The following is a 20586-nucleotide window of genomic DNA, read 5'->3' as shown; positions in this document are numbered from 1 at the left end:
TTATTTATTTTTCTGCTCTTTTGCACACCAGTATTTCTACTTGCAAATCATCATCTGCTCATCTATCACTCCAGTGTTAAATTTGCTACTTCGCTACAATGGCCTATTTATTGCCTACCTCCTCACGCTATTTGCACACACTGTATATAGACTTTCTTTTTTCTATTGTGTTATTTGACTGTATGATTGTTTATTCCATGTGTAACTCTGTGTTGTTTGTGTCGCACTGCTTCGCTTTATCTTGGCCAGGTTGCAGTTGTAAATGAGAACTTGTTCTCAACTAGCTTACCTGGTTAAATAAAGGTGAAATAAAAATTATAAATAAATAAATAATGACAAGGTGAACACTTGTTTTTAGAAATTTTTGCAAATGTATTGAAAACTAAATACAGAAATATCTAATTTACATAAGTATTAAGTCAATACTTTGTAGAAGCACCTTTGTCAGCGATTACAGCTTTGAGTCATCTTGAGTATATCTGTATCAGCTTTGGACATCTGGATTTGGGGATTTTCTCCCATTGTTCTTTGCAGATTTTCTCAAGCTTTGTTAAATTAGATGGGGAGCGGCGGTGAACAGCAATCTTCAAGTCTTTCCACAGATTTTCAATGGGATTCAAGTCTGGGCTTTGGCTGGGCAACTCAAGGACTTCCACATTCTTGTTCTGAAGCCCTTCCAGCATTGCTTTGGCTGTATTCTTGGGGTCATTGTCCTGTTAAATCTTTGCCCAGGTCTAAGGTTGTTTGCACTCTGAAGCAGGTTCCCATCAAGGATTTGCCTGTGTTTGGCTCCATTCATTGTTCCCTCTATCCTTACTAGTCTCCCAGTCCCTGCAGCTGAAAAGCATCCCTGTAGCATGATTCTGCCACCACCATGCTTCTCAGGAGTGTGTCTGTGTGTCTGTGAATGTGCATGTGTCTGCTCAAACGGTCAGAAACAGACTCCATGAGGGTGGTATGAGGGCCCGACGTCCACAGGTGGGGGTTGTGCTTACAGCCCAACACCGTGCAGGACGTTTGGCATTTGCCAGGGAACACCAATATTCTCAAAATCGCCACTGGCGCCCTGTGCTCTTCACAGATGAAAGCAGGTTCACACTGAGCACATGAGCACGTGACAGACGTGACAGAGTCTGGAGATGCCGTGGAGAACGTTCTGCTTCCTGCAACATCCTCCAGCATGACCGGTTTGGCGATGGGTCAGTCATAGTGTGGGGTGGCATTTCTTTGTGGGGCCGCACAGCCCTCCATGTGCTCGCCAGAGGTAGCCTGACTGCCAATAGGTACCGAGATGAGATCCTCAGACCCCTTGTGAGACCATATGCTGACACATGCACGTTTGTGGCCTGCTGGAGGTCATTTTGCAGGGCTCTGGCAGTGCACCTCCTTGCACAAAGGCGGAGGTAGCGGTCCTGCTGCCGGGTTGTTGCCCTCCTACAGCCTCCTCCACGTCTCCTGATGTACTGGCCTGTCTCCTGGTAGCGCCTCCATGCTCTGGACACTACGCTGACAGACACAGCAAACCTTTTTGCCACAGCTCGCATTGATGTGCCATCCTGGATGAACTGCTCTACCTGAGCCACTTGTGTGGGTTGTAGACTCCGTCTCATGCTACCACTAGAGTGAGAGCACCGCCAGCATTCAAAAGTGACCAAAACATCAGCCAGGAAGCATAGGAACTGAGAAGTGGTCTGTGGTCACCACCTGCAGAATCACTCCTTTTTTGGGGGTGTCTTGCTAATTGCCTATAATTTCCACCTTTTGTCTATTCCATTTGCACAACAGTATGTGAAATTTATTGTCAATCAGTGTTGCTTCCTAAGTGGACAGTTTGATTTCACAGAAGTGTGATTGACTTGGAGTTACATTGTGTTTTTTAAGTGTTCCCTTTATTTTTTTGAGCAGTGTATATATATATATTTTTTTTACACCTTTATTTAACTAGGCAAGTCAGTTAAGAACACATTCTTATTTTCAATGACGGCCTAGGAACGGTGGGTTAACTGCCTTGTTCAGGGGCAGAATGAGAGATTTTTACCTTGTCAGCTCTGGGATTTGTTTTTGCCACCTTTAGGTTACTAGTCCCACGCTCTAACCACCTGCCTTACATTGCACTCCACGAGGAGCCTGCGTGGCAGGCTGACTATCTGTTACGCGAGGGCAAAACAATCAATCTTAACATAATCACTAGTTAACTACAGATGGTTGATGATATTACTAGTTTATCTAGCGTTTTCCCCGTTGCATATAATGGATGCGGTGCCTGTTAATTTCTCATTGAATCACAGCCTACTTCGACAAACGGGTGATGATTTAACAAGCGCATTTGCGAAAAAAGCACTGTCGTTACACCAATGTACCTAACCATAAACATCAATGGCTTTCTTTAAAATCAATACACAAGTATATATTTTTAAACCTGCATATTTTGTTAATATTGCCTGCTAACATGAATTTCTTATAACTGGGGAAATTGTGTTATTTCTCTTGCGTTCCGTGCAAGCAGTCAGGGTATATGCAGCAGTATGGGCCGCCTGGCTCATTGCGAACTATGTGAAGTCCATTTATTCCTAACAAAGGACATACTTAATTTGCCAGAATTGTACACAATTATGACATAACATTGAAGGTTGTACAATGTAACAGCAATATTTAGACTTAGGGATGCCATTAGAGGTTAAAGGTTCCGTATTTCACTGAAAGAATAAATGTTTTGTTTTCGAAATGATAGTTTCCGGATTCTACCATTTTAATGACCAAAGGCTCGTATTTCTGTGTGTTATTATGTTATAATTAAGTCTATGATTTGATAGAGCAGTCTGACTGAGCGATGGTAGGCACCAGCAGGCTCGTAAGCATTCATTCAAACAGAACTTTCGTGTGTTTTGCCAGCAGCTCTTCGCAGTGCTTCAAACTCCCGAAATTAGGCTGGTGTAACCGATGTGAAATGGCTAGCTAGTTAGCGGGGTGTGCGCTAATAGCGTTTCAAACGTCACTCGCTTTGAGACTTGGAGTAGTTGTTCCCCTTGCTCTGCATGGGTAACGCTGCTTCGAAAGTGGCTGTTGTCAATGTTTTCCTTGTTCGAGCCCAGGTAGGGGCGAGGAGAGGGACGGAAGCGATAATGTTACACTGGCAATACTAAAGTCCCTATAAGAACATCCAATAGTCAAAGGTATGAAATACAAATCGTATAGAGAGAAATAGTCCTATAATTCCTATAATGACTACAACCTAAAACTTCTTACCTGGGAATATTGAAGACTCATGTTAAAAGGAACCACCAGCTTTCATATGTTCTCATGTTCTGAGCAAGGAACTTAAACGTTAGCTTTTTTACATGGCACATATTGCACTTTTACTTTCTTCTCCAACACTTTGTTTTTGCATTATTTAAACCAAATTGAACATGTTTCATTATTTATTTGAGGCTAAATTGATTTTATTGATGTATTATATTAAGTTAAAATAAGTGTTCATTCAGTATTGTTGTAATTGTCATTATTACAAATACATTTAAAAAACTGTCCGATTAATCGGTATCGGCTTTTTTTGGTCCTCCAATAATCGTTATCATTATCGCCGTTGAAAAATCATAGTCGGTCGACCTCTACTTTCCATGTGTTTGATGCCATTCCATTCGCTCCATTTTAGCCATTACTTTGAGCTATCATCCCCTCAGCAGCCTCCACTGGTCCAAACAATTGAATTGGCCACAGGTGAATCAAGTTGAGGTGACATCTCAGCTCATATCCGCGGGAAGTAGTTTAGGGGTGGGGGTTCTGCAATCTTTTTGCAGAGGAGGATGCAGATTTTTACTAGTCCTGTATTAGCGGACCGATTTAAACGTCTTCAGCGCGGGCAAAGGCCCAGTGCACTACATTTGAAACTAAATGTACACCCCATGACCAAAAGTATGTGGACACCTGCTCGTCGAACATCTCATTCCAAAATCATGGGCATTAATATGGAGTTGGTCCCCCCTTTGTAGCATCCACTCGTCTTTCCACTAGATGTTTGAACATTGCTGCGGTGAATTGCTTCCAGTCAGCCACAAGGGCATTAGTGAGGTCGGGCACTGATGTTGGGCAATTAGGCCGGGCTCGAAGTCGGCGTTCCAATTCATCCCAAAGATGTTTGATGTGGTTGAGGTCAGGGTGCTCTGTGCAGGCCAGTCAAGTTCTTCCACACCGACCTCGACAAACCATGTCTGTATGGAACTCGCTTTGTGTATGGGGGCATTGTCATGCTGAAGTTGGAAAGGGACTTCCCAAAACTGTTGCCACAAAGTTGGAAGCACAGAATTGTCTAGAATGTCATTGTACACTGCAGCATTAAGCTTTCCCTTCACTAGAACTAAGGGTCTAGCCCGAACCATGAAAAACAGACCCAGACCATTATTCCTCCTCCACCAAACTTTACAGTTGGCACTATGCATTCAGGCAGGTAACCTTATCCTGGCATCCGCCAAACCCAGATTTGTCTGTCAGACTGCCAGATGGTGATGCATGATTCATCACTCCAGCGAACGCATTTCCACATCTCCAGAGTCCAATGGCGGCGAGCTTTACACCACGCCAGCCGACATTTGGCATTGTGAATAGTTATTGTGTTGACCTTGCTTCCAGAGGCAGTTTGGAACTCTCTAGTGAGTGTTGCAACCGAGGACAGGCGATTTTGAAGTGCTACACGCTTCAGCAGTCGGCGGTCCCATTCTGTGAGCTTGTGTGGCTTACCACTTAGCGGCTGAGCCTTTGATTCTCCTAGACATTTCCACTTCACAATAACAGTACTTACAATTGACCAGGGCAGCTCTAGCAGGGCAGAAATTTGACGAACTGACTTGTTGGAAAGGTGGCATCCTATGACAGTGCCACGTTGAAAGTCACTGAGCTCTTCAGTAAGGCCATTCTACTGCCAATGTTTGTCTATGGAGATTGCATGGCTGGGTGCTCAATTTTATACACCTGTCAGCAATAGGTGTGTCTGAAATAGCCAAATCCACTAATTTGAAGGGGTGTCCACATATGTTTGAGTATATATAGTGTATTAGAGTGTTTACCAGCACTTGTAACTTGAGTCTGATAATTATCTGTACAAAACAGTTAATCTGATGATACTTGTGGAATATAAAAATACTTACTTGATATATATTTTCCAGTTTCTTGAAATACTTTGCAAATGCAACTTATTTCTATTTGAAAACTGAAATGGTCTATTCATTCCTTTTCCATTTTAGTAGCCACTTTTATCCAACGCAACTTAGTAGTGAGTGCCTACATTTTCATACTTTTTTGTACTGGTCCCCCATGGGAATCAAACCCACAACCATAGCATTGCGAGCGCTATGCTTTACCAACCTAGCCACATCATCATCACAAACCACTTAAATGTACTCAAATACTGTATTGTGCATTGTTTTTCTTTATGTTTTTTTCTACATGTACAAACCAAGATGACCAGCCTATGTACAATACAGGCAACAACTTTTTCAATTCCAACTATTGAATCCTCCTGTTCTTAATTATACAACAACATTTTTTGCCAAAGCGGCGATGCTGAAATATTTGTTTTGCCCTGGTACAGTTGTCTATCTGTCTGCTAATACTAGTAAAGGCACAGTAAAATAATATGTTTTGTATAATTTTTCGTATTATTATTATGATTTTTCAGGGAGTGCTGCAGCACCCTCAGCACCCCTGCTTCCGGCTTTTACGTCGAAAATAAGTGTTGCAAACTGAAATGGTCATACTACGATGTCTAACATCATTCACTAGAGGTCACTCACTATATTTCACACGTGTTATTTTGTCTGTTGAAGCCATTCAGTTCCTTCATACTGTCTGTACTGTATCATTTTACCTATCTTCCTCATGAATCTATGTATTTAATGTTAATATGGGAGTATAACAAAAAAAAGGAAAGACATTTGTATTACAACCTTTGATGTGTAAACTGAGGGGGTTAACTTTAGTAGTTTAACCCCTGAATGATGTGCAGCATTAGACTACTACCATTGTCATTCATTGCCCATCTGCTAGGCTCTCTGTCAGTTTCTTTCCAGAAACATATAGTGGTGCAATGTTATTAAAAAGTGAATAAAGGAGTTTATAGATTTTTTGTTATTACTTTGCAGGCCTAGATCTGGAATAATAGGTATAACCGTTCATTGTAAATTTGCACTAGGACTACTTAGAGGTGAAACAACCCATGGAAAAACACAAGTGCTGATTTGATTTAGAACAAATAAACCAAAATAAATGTACTTTAACAGAACCATGCAAAGTTCTTTGAGCAATTATTAGGCTACTTTGATTACTTAGTTACATAAAAGCAATAGATGGCCACATCTTAATGGAAAATTAAATGACACAAATAAATAACCGTTAGTCTCAAAGTAATTTAATATTTACATTTACATTTTACATTTAAGTCATTTCGCTGACGCTCTTATCCAGAGCGACTTACATTTTACCTTTTTATTTTTTATTTAACTAGGCAAGTCAGTTAAGAATAAACTCTTATTTTCAATGACGGCCTAGGAACAGTGGGTTAACTGCCTTGTTCAGGGGCAGAACGACAGATTTGTACCTTGTCAGCTCGGGGATTTGAACTTGCAACCTTTCGGTTACTAGCCCAACGCTCTAACCACTAGGCTACCCTGCCGCCCCGGCATATTTATATATATATATATTATATATATATTATATATATATTATATATAATAACTCTATAGTCATGTAGAACATATCTATTACATTCATAGATTTGCTTAACCCTTCACACTCGTGGAAATTGGCCTATATGGATAGGGCCAAATTGCAATGTTTCGAAAAGAAGAACTTTAAAACGCATATACATGGACATGGTAGCAATTGAAAGGGAACGCTTTGGAGATTACGGGAAATTATCAAACCAAATGTGAGGACACAACAGTTCACCTGACACAACACTGAATGCAAACATTACACTGTTGATGTTATGTGCATTTTACATTTACTGTACTCTTCCAGCATTTGTCAATAACAAAATCTAAAATTACTCTAGATACATTCAGTAACATAATATTATTCAAATTCTGGGGTAGGTGCAAAATAGGAAAAAACGGATTTAAGGAAACACATTATTAGATGTGCTGCCCAAGTGCAGGCCAGAAGTCCTGAAATAACGTGTATTAGCAGGGGCTAAGGTAGCTGAGGAACTCTCAACTCCGTTCGCCTCAATATGAGAATGGGGTTGAGGCAGTTTCTAAACCCAGAGGCGCAACAGGCCGGGTTTTGGGGTTGGAGAAGTCAATGAGAGAAGAAAAATTATTCTTTAGTTGTTCCTTTTCTCAAAATCTACAGGTACAACCTAGATTCGAGCCAATGTCTTAAGTAGTTTAACATGTTATTACTCCAACCTAATGAAAGTGGCAAACTGACACGTTTTCATTTTCGTCAAATACAACTTTATAACGAAGAAATGCCTTTGATTTGATGGCCTGCACATGCGCAGTTTGGTGCGAGAGACCGTTATTCCCGATGATGTGTTTCTAAGCATGAGCTTTGCTAGCCAACATCGCCATGACATTGACATTTGTATTTATTTATTGCATTACACGAACATTGTACGAAATAATATACAAATATCACACATAACAAAAGACCCCCCCAAAATGCATAAATAATGAATAAATCCAGTCACAAAAAAAGTATACTGAACAAAAATATCAACGCAACATATAAAGTGTTGGTCCCATGTTTCATGGGCTGAAAAAAAAGATCCCAGAAATGTTCCATACGCACAAAAAGAGAATTTCCCTCCAATTTTGTGCACAAATGTGTTTACATGCCTGTTAGTGAGCATTTCTCCTTTGCCAAGATTTTCCATCCACCTGACAGGTGTGGCATATCAAGAAATTGAGTAAACAGCATGATCATTACACAGGTGCACCTTGTGCCATTTTGTCACACAACACAATGCCACAGATGTCTCAAGTTGAGGGAGCTTGCAATTGGAATGCTGACTGCAGGAATGTCCACCAGACCTGTTGCCAGAGAATTGAATGTTAATTTCTCTACCATAAGCCGCCTCCAAAGTCATTTTAGAGAATTTGGCAGTACATCCAACTGACCTCACAACTGCAGACCACGTGTTACCACACCAGCCCAGGACATCCACATCTGGCTTCTTCACCTACAGGTTCATCTGAGACTAGCCACCTGGACAGCTGATGAAACGGAGAATTTCTGTCTGTACTAAAGTCAGACAGAAATGTGCGGGAAAACTGATTTTGTGGGGAAAAACTGATTCTGATTATCTGGGCCTGGCTCCCAAGTGGGTGGGCCTATGTTCTCCCAGGCCCACCCATGGCTGCACCTCTTCCCAGTCATGTAAAATTCATAGATTAGGGCCTAATTAATTTATTTAAATTGACTGATTTCCTTATGTGAACTGTAACTCAATAACATTTATGAAATTGTTGCATGTTGCGTTTATATTTTTATTTAGTATATATTACGCTATATACAAGTTACATTTTGACAAATACTGCAGACACTTCTTTGATTATTTGGATTTATATATTTTAGGGATGTTATATAATATTGTAAATCACTTAGAAATATATTTTAAAGTGTATTTTTTATGAATGAAATGATTTTATGATGTTTTTTTATTTTTTATGATGAAACATTTTCCCAATAAAATTACAAAATTCACAATGTATTGGCAGTGACTGTGCGTGTATGTAAAATAAAAAAGAATATCAAATTTGGTCATGCTTTACACATCTTATCACTAATATATAGTTTCATATCTGTCCATAATATTTCACTATGCAAACAATCACTAAATAAATGCTCTACAGTCTCATTTTCCAATTCACAAAAGCTACATTCACGTTCTACATGAATTACATATTTAGAAATAAGACTATTAGGAATATTTAAGGATCTTGTAAGAGACTTCTACCTTATTAGTTATCAAATATTTATGTGGATTAGTCCACGCACGTTGTCATTTCACATCAAATGAAAATGCCCATAGAAATATTGCAGCAGAGGTAGTCTTCCGGTTAATAATTTCTATGTTTATGCCATTAAATTCTATACTATCCCTGTAACTTAGTGCATGTAATGAAAAGCTTGATCGATCCTTCAGTAAAGTAAAGTTTCCATTGGGAATAGCTTTCATTAAAATATATTCCTTACACAACATAAAGCTATATTTGGCTAATAATTCATTGTAAGTATAAAGATTACTATTATCAGTTATAAATTCACTAACCACAAAGATATTATTGGCGAACTATTATAAAAAAAGAAGGTTTTATTTCTATATTTAATATCACCGTGTCACGCCCTGACCTTAGAGATCCTTTTTATGTCTCTATTTTGGTTTGGTCAGGGTGTGATTTGGGGTGGGCATTCTATGTTCTGTGTTCTATGTTTTGTATTTCTTTGTTGGTTGGCCGGGTGTGGTTCTCAATCAGAGGCAGCTGTCTATCGTTGTCTCTGATTGAGAACCATACTTAGGTAGCTCTTGCCCACATGGGTTTTGTGGGTAGTTGTTTTCTGTCTTTGTGTCTGCACCAGACAGAACTGTTTCGGTTTTGTTCGTCTTTTTGTTGTTTTTGTTATTTAGTGTTCTGAGTTAAATAAATTTAACATGGACACTTACCACGCTGCATTTTGGTCCGATCTTGACTACTCTTCATCAGACGAAGAGGAATATCGTTACACACCGTAATTCCAAATAAAATATTTGTGTGTAGAGAAGTTGTGCTTGTGTAAACTAGCAAATTAGAGCTTGTTAATGAAATGTTGCTAATTTAAGTTAACCCATAGCATAAGGGCATTGGAGTAAAAAATGAAGCCCCCCCATTTTTCTGGAAAATTAAATGTGGTATCATATTCCAAAGACTATAAGATTTTGTTGTCTGATTAAACAACTATCGCCAACAAGTGTGATCGGGGATTTCTATTGGAGAAGCTGTTTTAGCTATTTTCATACTGTACCGTCTTTGGTTGAGGGTTCCTCAGCTAGGGATAATGCAACCATTACATCTCGAGCATGCTAGCTAACTCACTTGTATAGCAATCATACATACAAAAGCTTATCACAGGAAGCCCGCAATATCTAACAGGTACAGTGGCGATTTTAGCATGTACATCTTGGTGGGGCAAAATATATATACAGTGGGGCAAAAAAGTATTTAGTCAGCCACCAATTGTGCAAGTTCACCGACTTAGAAAGATGAGAGAGGCCTGTAATTTTCAACATAGATACACTTCAACTATGACAGACAAAATGAGAAAACAAATCCAGAAAATCACATTGTAGGATTTTTAATGAATTTATTTGCAAATGATGGTGTCCTTCATGATGATGACTGCTAGTTAAGATTTTGAAAGTATGATGTTGACATGATCAGTCCAATCAAAGCTGTGTCCCGCAGTGTCCCCATGAGTGACAGAACACTGAGCCAATCACGGCGCAACGCTCCATATTTTCTGCTGGCTTTCCCCACCACCAAAGAAAGCATTGAGCTAGGCTGAAACACCTCCATTTTGGAGCTGCCTTACTCAAGAAAACAAAAAAGAGACCATGTTTGTATGCGGGTTTATTAACGCCATTATATATAAAAACATTTTTACATTGTTTGCAAACTGATATGTCACAAAATAACATGCAAAACAGGCAAGCTGGGAACTTGGAGAATTTACGTAGCAGGTTAGGATAATCCTGTACGCTATCTCCCCATATCTCCAAGCATGACCAATGGCATAACACCTTATTGATAAGTAAATTCAACCAACCAATAAGAATACATCAACATCTAATTCTGCAGAGGCAAGTAGAAACATAACCAACCTCTTAGAAAAGCTTAGTAACCAAATCTTTTCTGTAACTAACCCAAGATAGAACAGAGCCTGTCGTTTCCAATGGGAATAAATTAATCATAGCAGGCAGAACAAGCAAGGGCAGAGCCAAGCACAAGCCAGTGAGATCCTAAAATATATTTGCATATTTCCGTTAGGGAACGCCTACTCCGTGAAGTGCGTGTGCAATAGCTCGATTCACATTTGCAATCTTTTCTAAATCCTTGGAAATGCCAACCCCATGCTTCACATTTATGCATCCGGTGAAATATCTGGCTCATTGGCAGCCCTCGGCCCTAACCCCTCAGCCCTTGAATGACGTTTTACATCGTTACATCTGAGTGTACCTTAAATGTCCCAGGCCCAAGCGAGTGAGAGTGATGATCGGAGAAGCAACATCCTTGGTGGGAATGTTGAAGTTGAGATGAAAAACAACCAACCTAAAGCTATTCATGTAACAAGCAAGCTAACGTAGCTAGGTAGCTACAGTTACCCATAGTTGGCTAGCTAGTTTTATTGTTTGGTCATTTATTCCAATACATTTTCAGAATTCCCAAACATATGTTTATGAAGCTAGCTACGTTTTATAGGCTCCTCACTACGAGACTAAGCCAATTTACCAATGCTAAAATCAATGTCATATATTTAAGCAATAAGGCCCGAGGGGGTGTGGTATATGGCCAATATACCATGACTAAGGGCTGTTCTTATGCAAGACGCAACGTGGAGTGCCTGGACACTGTCCTTAGCTGTCGTATATTGGCCATATGTCCCCAAACTCCCGAGATGCCTTATTGCTATTATAAACTGGTTACCAACGTAAAAATAAATGTTTTGTCATACCTGTGGTATACAGTCTGATATACCACGGCTATCAGCCAATCCGCATTTAGGGCTCAAACCACCCAGTTTCTAAATATATATACTGTATATTGTTTTTTGCAAGCTAGCATCATAATTTTGTCTGACAGGCCGAAAATGCAGCCATGTTGATTAAATGTGACACTTTGCGGCCACCGGAGTATGACACGTGACTATAGTTTGCATTGAGTTGTGGGTCATATCAACCCCACAAGTCATCAAAGTTCTACACTTGCTCCCTGGAGCTGAATGGAGGGCAGAGTGTGCAACATTAGTGAATTGGACCTCCACTTAAAATGGCAATCAAACTGCATATGGTTTCGACGGGGATTCCCCCAAGGGAATATGTCTAGCACGAGGGCTGAGGGGTACTGCAACCATTGTTATATTTGTAACTGTAGTACCCAATGATATATATAAACCCTGTGTTGATGATTCTATGTATAGACCATTTTCCAGTACACGACACACTGACGTCACACACAGATGCGCGTGCCCACTCAACATAGCTTAGGTTAACGTTTTTATTACTTCTAAACAAAATCAGTTTTTTGGGTTCTCGCGCTTTCAATTATATTTTAATTCTTGCTTGCACAGTTGATAATATTATATTTGGTTGTGATCTTTGCAAAATAACTGTTTTGGATACAGCACTTGTTAACTAGAATGCTAACGCTCATTGATATAGGCTGTAGCAAAAGCTAGCCAAAGAGCCATTTTTCTGGTTGAAGTTGAAGTGTTTTTTAGGTATAATGCAGTTGATTAGCTACGATGACCCAAACATCATATTAAACCTCTTTGGGATAGGGGGCAGTATTTTCACGTCCGGATGAAAAGCGTGCCCAAAGTAAACTGCCTGCTACTCTGGCCCAGAAGCTAGGGTATGCATATAATTGGTAGATTTGGATAGAAAACACTCTAAAGTTCTAAAACTGTTAAAATATTGTCTGTAAGTATAACATAACTTATTTGGCAGGCGAAACCCAGAAGACAAACCATCCAGGGGAAAAAAATTGAGTTCACTGTGTTTTCTATTGGTTTTCTATGGGTAACTAGATTTGAGGCACCTGGTTGCAGTTTCTATGGCTTCCACTAGATGTCAACAGTCTTTAGAAATTGTTTGATGTTTTTCCTTTGAGTAATGAAGAAGTACGGCTATTCAGAATGAGTATCAAGCCAAGTGGACTCTTTTGTTTAGGGCGCGCGACCTGGAGCTCGCTCCACATTGATTTTATCCGCTATTGAACACAGTATATTCTGTCTTAAATTTTATCGATTATTTACGTTTTAGGATACGTAAGGATGGATTTGGAAAGTTGTTTGAAATGTTTGGACCAAGTTTACAGGTAACTTATTGATAATTTGTAGTCATGTTGGGCAAGTTGGAACCGGTGTTTTTCTGAATCAAACGCGCCAAATAAATTGACATTTTGGGGATATAAAAAAGGATTTTATCGAACAAAATTACCATTTGTGATGTTTCTGGGACATATTGGAGTGCCAAGAGAAGAAGATCTTCAAAGGTAAGGCATGAATTATATCGTTATTTCTGACTTTCGTGTCGCATCTGCTTGGTTGAAATATGATTTTCATGTGTTTGTATGGTAGGGTGCTGTCCTCAGATAATCGCATGGTTTGCTTTCGCCGTAAAGCCTTTTTGAAATCTGACACGGTGGCTGGATTAACAAGACGTTAAGCTTTATTTTGGTGTATTGCACTTGTGATTTTATGAAAGTTAAATATTTCTAATAATTTAATTTGAATTCCGCGCACTGCAATTTCACCGGATGTTGTCGAAATGTTCCGCTAGATGAACGTCTAGCCGTAACAGGTTTTAAGCAGGACATTCATGCGAGCCTTAAAATCCAAACATAATCCATGCACTCATATGCAACATGTAAAATGAGGCTTTTTTTGCTGGCGTTCTATAAGAACTCCCCATTGTTCTGCCACCAACTTGAAGTGCATCGCCCTCGTGCGGCAATGTTTGCAAAACACAGAAAGGCATCTGTTGTTCTTTGAGAGGCTTTGAAGCCATCTGTTGGCCATATTGGCACTCCCCAGTAGGAGCAGTCCTCCATAGGAATTCTACAATATTTAAATTAAATTTTTCATCGGAAAAATTACATGTATTGAAGTATTTTTGTTGTAGTGGGGACAGTAACTTTAGTAATCTTTAAAAAAAAGTATACTTTATGGAAAACGTTTTTATATATATTTACATTTGAAATTTGTGTTTAGCTCAGATAATATAATTTAAAAGTATGCATTAAGGTGTCTGTAATAGAATTTATTTATTTTTTATATTTTTTTATTTTTTTTTCACCTTTATTTAACCAGGTAGGCTAGTTGAGAACAAGTTCTCATTTGCAACTGCGACCTGGCCAAGATAAAGCATAGCAGTGTGAACAGACAACAACACAGAGTTACACATGGAGTAAACAATAGGCAAGTCAATAACATGGTAGAAAAAAGAGAATCTATATACAATGTGTGCAAAAGGCATGAGGTAGGCAATAAATCGAATAATTACAATTTAGCAGATTAACACTGGAGTGATAAATCATCAGATGATCATGTGCAAGAAGAGATACTGGTGTGCAAAAGAGCAGAAAAGTAAATAAATAAAAGCAGTATGGGGGTGAGGTAGGTAAATTGGGTGGGTAGTTTACAGATGGACTATGTACAGCTGCAGCGATCGGTTAGCTGCTCGGATAGCAGATTTTTAAAGTTGTTGAGGGAGATAAAAGTCTCCAACTTCAGAGATTTTTGCAATTCGTTCCAGTCGCAGGCAGCAGAGAACTGGAAGGAAAGGCATCCAAATGAGGTTTTGGCTTTAGGGATGATCAGTGAGATACACCTGCTGGAGCGCGTGCTACGGGTGGGTGTAGCCATCGTGACCAGTGAACTGAGATAATGCGGCACTTTGCCTAGCATAGCCTTGTAGATGACCTGGAGCCAGTGGGTCTGACGACGAACATGTAGCGAGGGCCAGCCGACTAGGGCATACAGGTCGCAGTGGTGGGTCGTATAAGGTGCTTTAGTAACAAAACGGATGGCACTGTGATAAACTGCATCCAGTTTGCTGAGTAGAGTATTGGAAGCTATTTTGTAGATGACATCGCCGAAGTCGAGGATCGGTACGATAGTCAGTTTTACTAGGGTAAGTTTGGAGGCGTGAGTGAAGGAGGCTTTGTTCCGGAATAGAAAGCCGACTCTAGATTTGATTTTGGATTGGAGATGTTTGATATGAGTCTGGAAGGAGAGTTTGCAGTCTAGCCAGACACCTAGGTACTTATAGATGTCCACATATTCTAGGTCGGAACCGTCCAGGGTGGTGATGCTAGTCGGGCGTGCGGGTGCAGGCAGCGAACGGTTGAAAAGCATGCATTTGGTTTTACTAGCGTTTAAGAGCAGTTGGAGGCCACGGAAGGAGTGTTGTATGGCATTGAAGCTCGTTTGGAGGTTAGATAGCACAGTGTCCAGGGAAGGGCCGGAAGTATACAGAATGGTGTCGTCTGCGTAGAGGTGGATCAGGGAATCGCCCGCAGCAAGAGCAACATCATTGATGTATACAGAGAAAAGAGTCGGCCCGAGAATTGAACCCTGTGGTACCCCCATAGAGACTGCCAGAGGACCGGACAACATGCCCTCCGATTTGACACACTGAACTCTGTCTGCAAAGTAGTTGGTGAACCAGGCAAGGCAGTCATTAGAAAAACCGAGGCTATTGAGTCTGCCGATAAGAATATGGTGATTGACAGAGTCGAAAGCCTTGGCCAGGTCGATGAAGACAGCTGCACAGTAATGTCTTTTATCGATGGCGGTTATGATATCGTTTAGTACCTTGAGCGTGGCTGAGGTGCACCCGTGACCGGCTCGGAAACCGGATTGCACAGCGGAGAAGGTACGGTGGGATTCGAGATGGTCAGTGATCTGTTTGTTGACTTGGCTTTCGAAGACCTTAGCTAGGCAGGGCAGGATGGATATAGGTCTGTAACAGTTTGGGTCCAGGGTGTCTCCCCCTTTGAAGAGGGGGATGACAGCGGCAGCTTTCCAATCCTTGGGGATCTCAGATGATACGAAGGAGAGGTTGAACAGGCTGGTAATAGGGGGTGCGACAATGGCGGCGGACAGTTTCAGAAATAGGGGGTCCAGATTGTCATGCCCAGCTGATTTGTATGGGTCCAGGTTTTCCAGCTCTTTCAGAACATCTGCTATCTGGATATGGGTAAAGGAGAAGCTGGGGAGGCATGGGCGAGTAGCAGCGGGGGGGGCGGGGCTGTTGGCCAAGGTTGGAGTCGCCAGGTGGAAGGCATGGCCAGCCATTGAGAAATGTTTGTTGAAGTTTTCGATTATCACGGACTTATCAGTGGTGACCGTGTTATCTAGCCTCAGTGCAGTGGGCAGCTGGGAGGAGGTGCTCTTGTTTTCCATGGACTTCACAGTATCCCAGAACTTTTTGGAGTTAGAGCTACAGGATGCAAATTTCTGCTTGAAAAAGCTGGCCTTTGCTTTCCTGACTGACTGCGTGTATTGGTTCCTGACTTCCCTGAACAGTTGCATATCACGGGGGCTCTTCGATGCTATTGCAGTTCGCCACAGGATGTTTTTGTGCTGGTCGAGGGCAGTCAGGTCTGGAGTGAACCAAGGGCTATATCTGTTCTTGGTTCTGCATTTTTTGAACGGAGCATGCTTGTCTAATATGGTGAGGAAGTAACTTTTAAAGAATGACCAGGCATCCTCAACTGACGGGATGAGGTCAATATCCTTCCAGGGTACCCGGGCCAGGTTGATTAGAAAGGCCTGCTCGCAGAAGTGTTTCAGGGAGCGTTTGACAGTGATGAGGGGTGGTCGTTTGACCGTGGACCCGTGGCGGATACAGGCAATGAGGCAGTGATCGCTGAGATCTTGATTGAAGACAGCAGAGGTGTATTTGGAGGGCAAGTTGGTCAGGATAATGTCTATTAGGGTGCCCATGTTTACGGATTTAGGGTTGTACCTGGTGGGTTCCTTGATGATTTGTGTGAGATTGAGGGCATCAAGCTTAGATTGTAGGACTGCCGGGGTGTTAAGCATATCCCAGTTTAGGTCACCTAACAGAACAAACTCTGAAGCTAGATGGGGAGCGATCAATTCACAGATGGTGTCCAGGGCACAGCTGGGAGCTGAGGGGGGTCGGTAGCAGGCGGCAACAGTGAGAGACTTATTTCTGGAGAGATTAATTTTTAAAATTAGAAGTTCGAACTGTTTGGGCATAGACTTGGAAAGTATGACAGAACTTTGCAGGCTATCTCTGCAGTAGATTGCAACTCCTCCCCCTTTGGCAGTTTTATCTTGACGGAAAGTGTTATAGTTGGGTATGGAAATCTCAGAGTTTTTGGTGGCCTTCCTAAGCCAGGATTCAGACACGGCAAGGACATCAGGGTTGGCAGAGTGTGCTAAAGCGGTGAGTAAGGCAAACTTGGGGAGGAGGCTTCTGATGTTGACATGCATGAGGCCAAGGCTTTTTCGATCACAGAAGTCAACAAATGAGGGTGACTGGGGACATGCAGGGCCTGGGTTTACCTCCACATCACCCGAGGAACAGAGGAGTAGTAGGATGAGGGTGCGGCTAAAGGCTATCAAAAATGGTCGCCTAGAGCGTTGGGGACAAGGAATAAAAGGAGCAGATTTATGGGCGTGGTAGAATAGATTCTGGGCATAATGTGCAGACCAGGGTATGGTGGGGCACGGGTACAGCGGAGGCAAGCCCAGGCACTGGGTGATGATAAGAGAGGTTGTATCTCTGGACATGCTGGTCTCAATGGGTGAGGTCACCGCATGTGTGGGGGGTGGGACAAAGGAGGTATCAGAGGTACGGAGAGTGGAACTACGGGGTCCATTGCAAACCAAAACAATGATAACTAGCCTGAACAACAGTATGCAAGGCATATTGATATTTGAGAGAGACATACAATAAGGCATAAAGTGATTGCAGGTCATGATTGGGAGAGCTAGCTGAAACAGCAGGTGAAATAACAGCAGCTAGTCAGCTAACACAGCAACAGAAGGTAAAAATGGCGACGACTGGGCAGAGAGGGTCGGATTAACTACACACAGATCCTGAGTTAAGGCACAGAGCCGACATATAAAACACAAATAAACAGAATGGAGTACCGTGAATTAATGGACAGTCAAGCAGGCATCAGCTATGTAGCCAAGTGATCATAGTGTCAAGGGGGCAGCCGTAGATGGAGTAGTGAGGCCTCCACTAAGCTAGCACGCGTTTAAAGTTAGTAGCCCGGGGGGGTGGTCTGCTCAGACGGAGGGGGTCTGCTCAGACGGAGGCCGGTTGAGGGCACCGGTTGAGGGCACGTCTGCAAACCAGACGTGGTCGTGTCGACAGAGAATCCAAGCCGGATAGTGATGGCGAAAGAGAGGTTGTGAATTGTAGAATTGTGTTTGCTAACTGGTGCTAGCTTCCTGGCTGCGCTAACTGCAAGATAAGCTAGCAGTTAGCAGACCGGGGCAGGCAAGTTAGCCTTTGAGGGACGTCGCGATGGGGGGGAAGTCTGTTTTTGCCTCTTCGTGCGGTGACGTCGATAGACCAGTCGTGGAATTAGTAGGGTTCCAGGTAGCTCTAGGTAGCTAACAGGCCTAGTAGGTTAGCGGAATGGGCCTTCAGCGGGCGTCACGCCTGAGGGGCCTGTTGGAGTCCCCGGGCAGATTATGTCGGTATTCCAGTCGTAGAGGATAGGCGGGGTTCCGTGCTCCGTACCGGCAGTAAATGGGTCCAGGTCTTGTAGCCCAGGAGTGGGCTTCAGTGGTAGCACAGGAGCCCTAGCCAATTAGCTTCAGGCTAATTGGTGCCTGCTCCGGTGCCTGCTCCGGGATGGAAACGCTAGCCAGGAGTGGTCACCCGGGATTGTGGTTAGCTAGTTGCGAAGATCCAGATGAAAATGTTCAGAGTTTGCGGTAGGAATCCGGGGGGGGCACAAAATGTAGCAAAAACAAATGCAGACATGAATACATGCCTTTCTAGCTAATAAATGCATGAATAAATGCATTTAAATGCATTTAGATAAGAGGAATACTTATGTGTGAATGCTGTTCATTGACTACAGCGTTCAACACCATTGTCCGCTCCAAGCTCGTCACCAAGCTTAGGACGCTGGGTCTGAACACCTCCCTCTGCAACTGCATCCTAGACTTCCTGACGGGCCGACCACAGGTGGTGAGGGTAGACAACATCACCTCCGCCATGCTGACCCTCAACACGGGGGTCCTACAGGGGTATGTGCTTTGTCCTCTCCTGTACTCCCTGTTCCCCCACGACTGCATGGCCACGCACGTTTGTTTGCTGACGTTTGCTGACGACACAACGGTGGTAGGCCTGATCACCGGCTACGATGATCACCGACTTACACTGCCAGGTAAGTGACCTGGCAGTGTGGTGCCAGAGCAATAACCTCTCCCTCAACGTCAGTACGACCAAGGAGCTGATCGTGACTACAGGAAAATAGGGGGCGAGCATGCCCCCGTCCGCATCGATGGGGCTGCAGTGGAGCAGGTCGAGAGCATCAAGTTCCTCAGTGTCCAAATCACTAAAGACTTAAAATGGTCCAAACACCCATGCCCAGTCGTGAAGAAGGCGCGACTATGGCTCTTTGTCCTCAGGAAGTTGAAAATGTTTAGCATGGGCCCTGAAATCTTCAAAAAGTTCTACAGCTGTACCATTGAGAGCATATTGAATGGCTGCATCACTTCCTGGTATGGCAATAGCACCTCCCTCGATCGCATGGCGCTACAGAGGGTGGTGTGGACAACCCAATTCCTCACTGGGACCGAGCTCGCTGCCATCCAGGACATCTATATCAGGCGGTGTGGAAGGAAGGCCCGGAAAATCGTTAAAGACTCCAACCATCCAAGCCATAGACTATTATCTCTGCTTCCACACAACAAGCAGTACCGGTGAATAAAGTCTATCACCAACAGGCTCTTCAACAGCTTCTATCCCCAAGCAATAAGAATGATATATAGCTAACAAAATAGCTACACTGTATATCTGAGTTAACCTTGTATCTTTAATTACCCTTTATTTTAAGTTGTTCACTGTCTCTGCACACTTACAGGGCCCTACACACTCACACACACACTCACTCCACCATATGCTCACTTACACATAGTATGCACATACATGTATACTGACTCTACACACATGCACACCCACTCACATACAAGCTACTGCTACTCTGTTTATCATATATCCTGTTGCCTAGTCAACTTATCCCTATACATATCTACCTCCAGTATTCCTGTAAATTGTAAATATGGTATTGTAACTGACCCTGTACAGTATGCTTATTTGCTTAATTATTGTGTTCTTCATATTTCTTCTTATTTCTTGGGTGTTTTTTCTAGTATTACATTGTTATTGATTATTGCATTGTTGGGTTTTGAGTTTGCAGAAAGGAATTTCACTGTGCTTGTGCATGTGACATAACTTGAAACTATAGCTTCCAAAATATGTTTTACAACGGTGGGGGGAGTGCCAAAATGGAGGAAAGGTGGCTTCAACACAGCGCCCCCAATCAGTAATCTAGTGTTTATACAAATTATTGGTTGTACCCCATGAGAACCCAAAATATAGGCCAATAGAAACTCTCGTTTGTGTTGCAAAACGTTCTCCGTTTGGAGTGAATGGTTTTGAAGCGTTTTTCAACAGAATAATGTAGTGGATACACTCCTGGTAAGGAAAATTTGACACAGCAAACCATAACATGTGACTCTTGTTTTTTTCGACTCTGCCTAAACCATCAAGAATGATAGAGGACTCTTCTTTGTGTCTTTCATATTATGGCGTCCGTAAGTACACGGGCA

Source organism: Salvelinus fontinalis, chromosome 4 (genome assembly GCF_029448725.1).
Source record: "Salvelinus fontinalis isolate EN_2023a chromosome 4, ASM2944872v1, whole genome shotgun sequence".
NCBI classification, from domain to species: domain Eukaryota; kingdom Metazoa; phylum Chordata; class Actinopteri; order Salmoniformes; family Salmonidae; genus Salvelinus; species Salvelinus fontinalis.
This window is presented reverse-complemented; position numbering follows the sequence as displayed.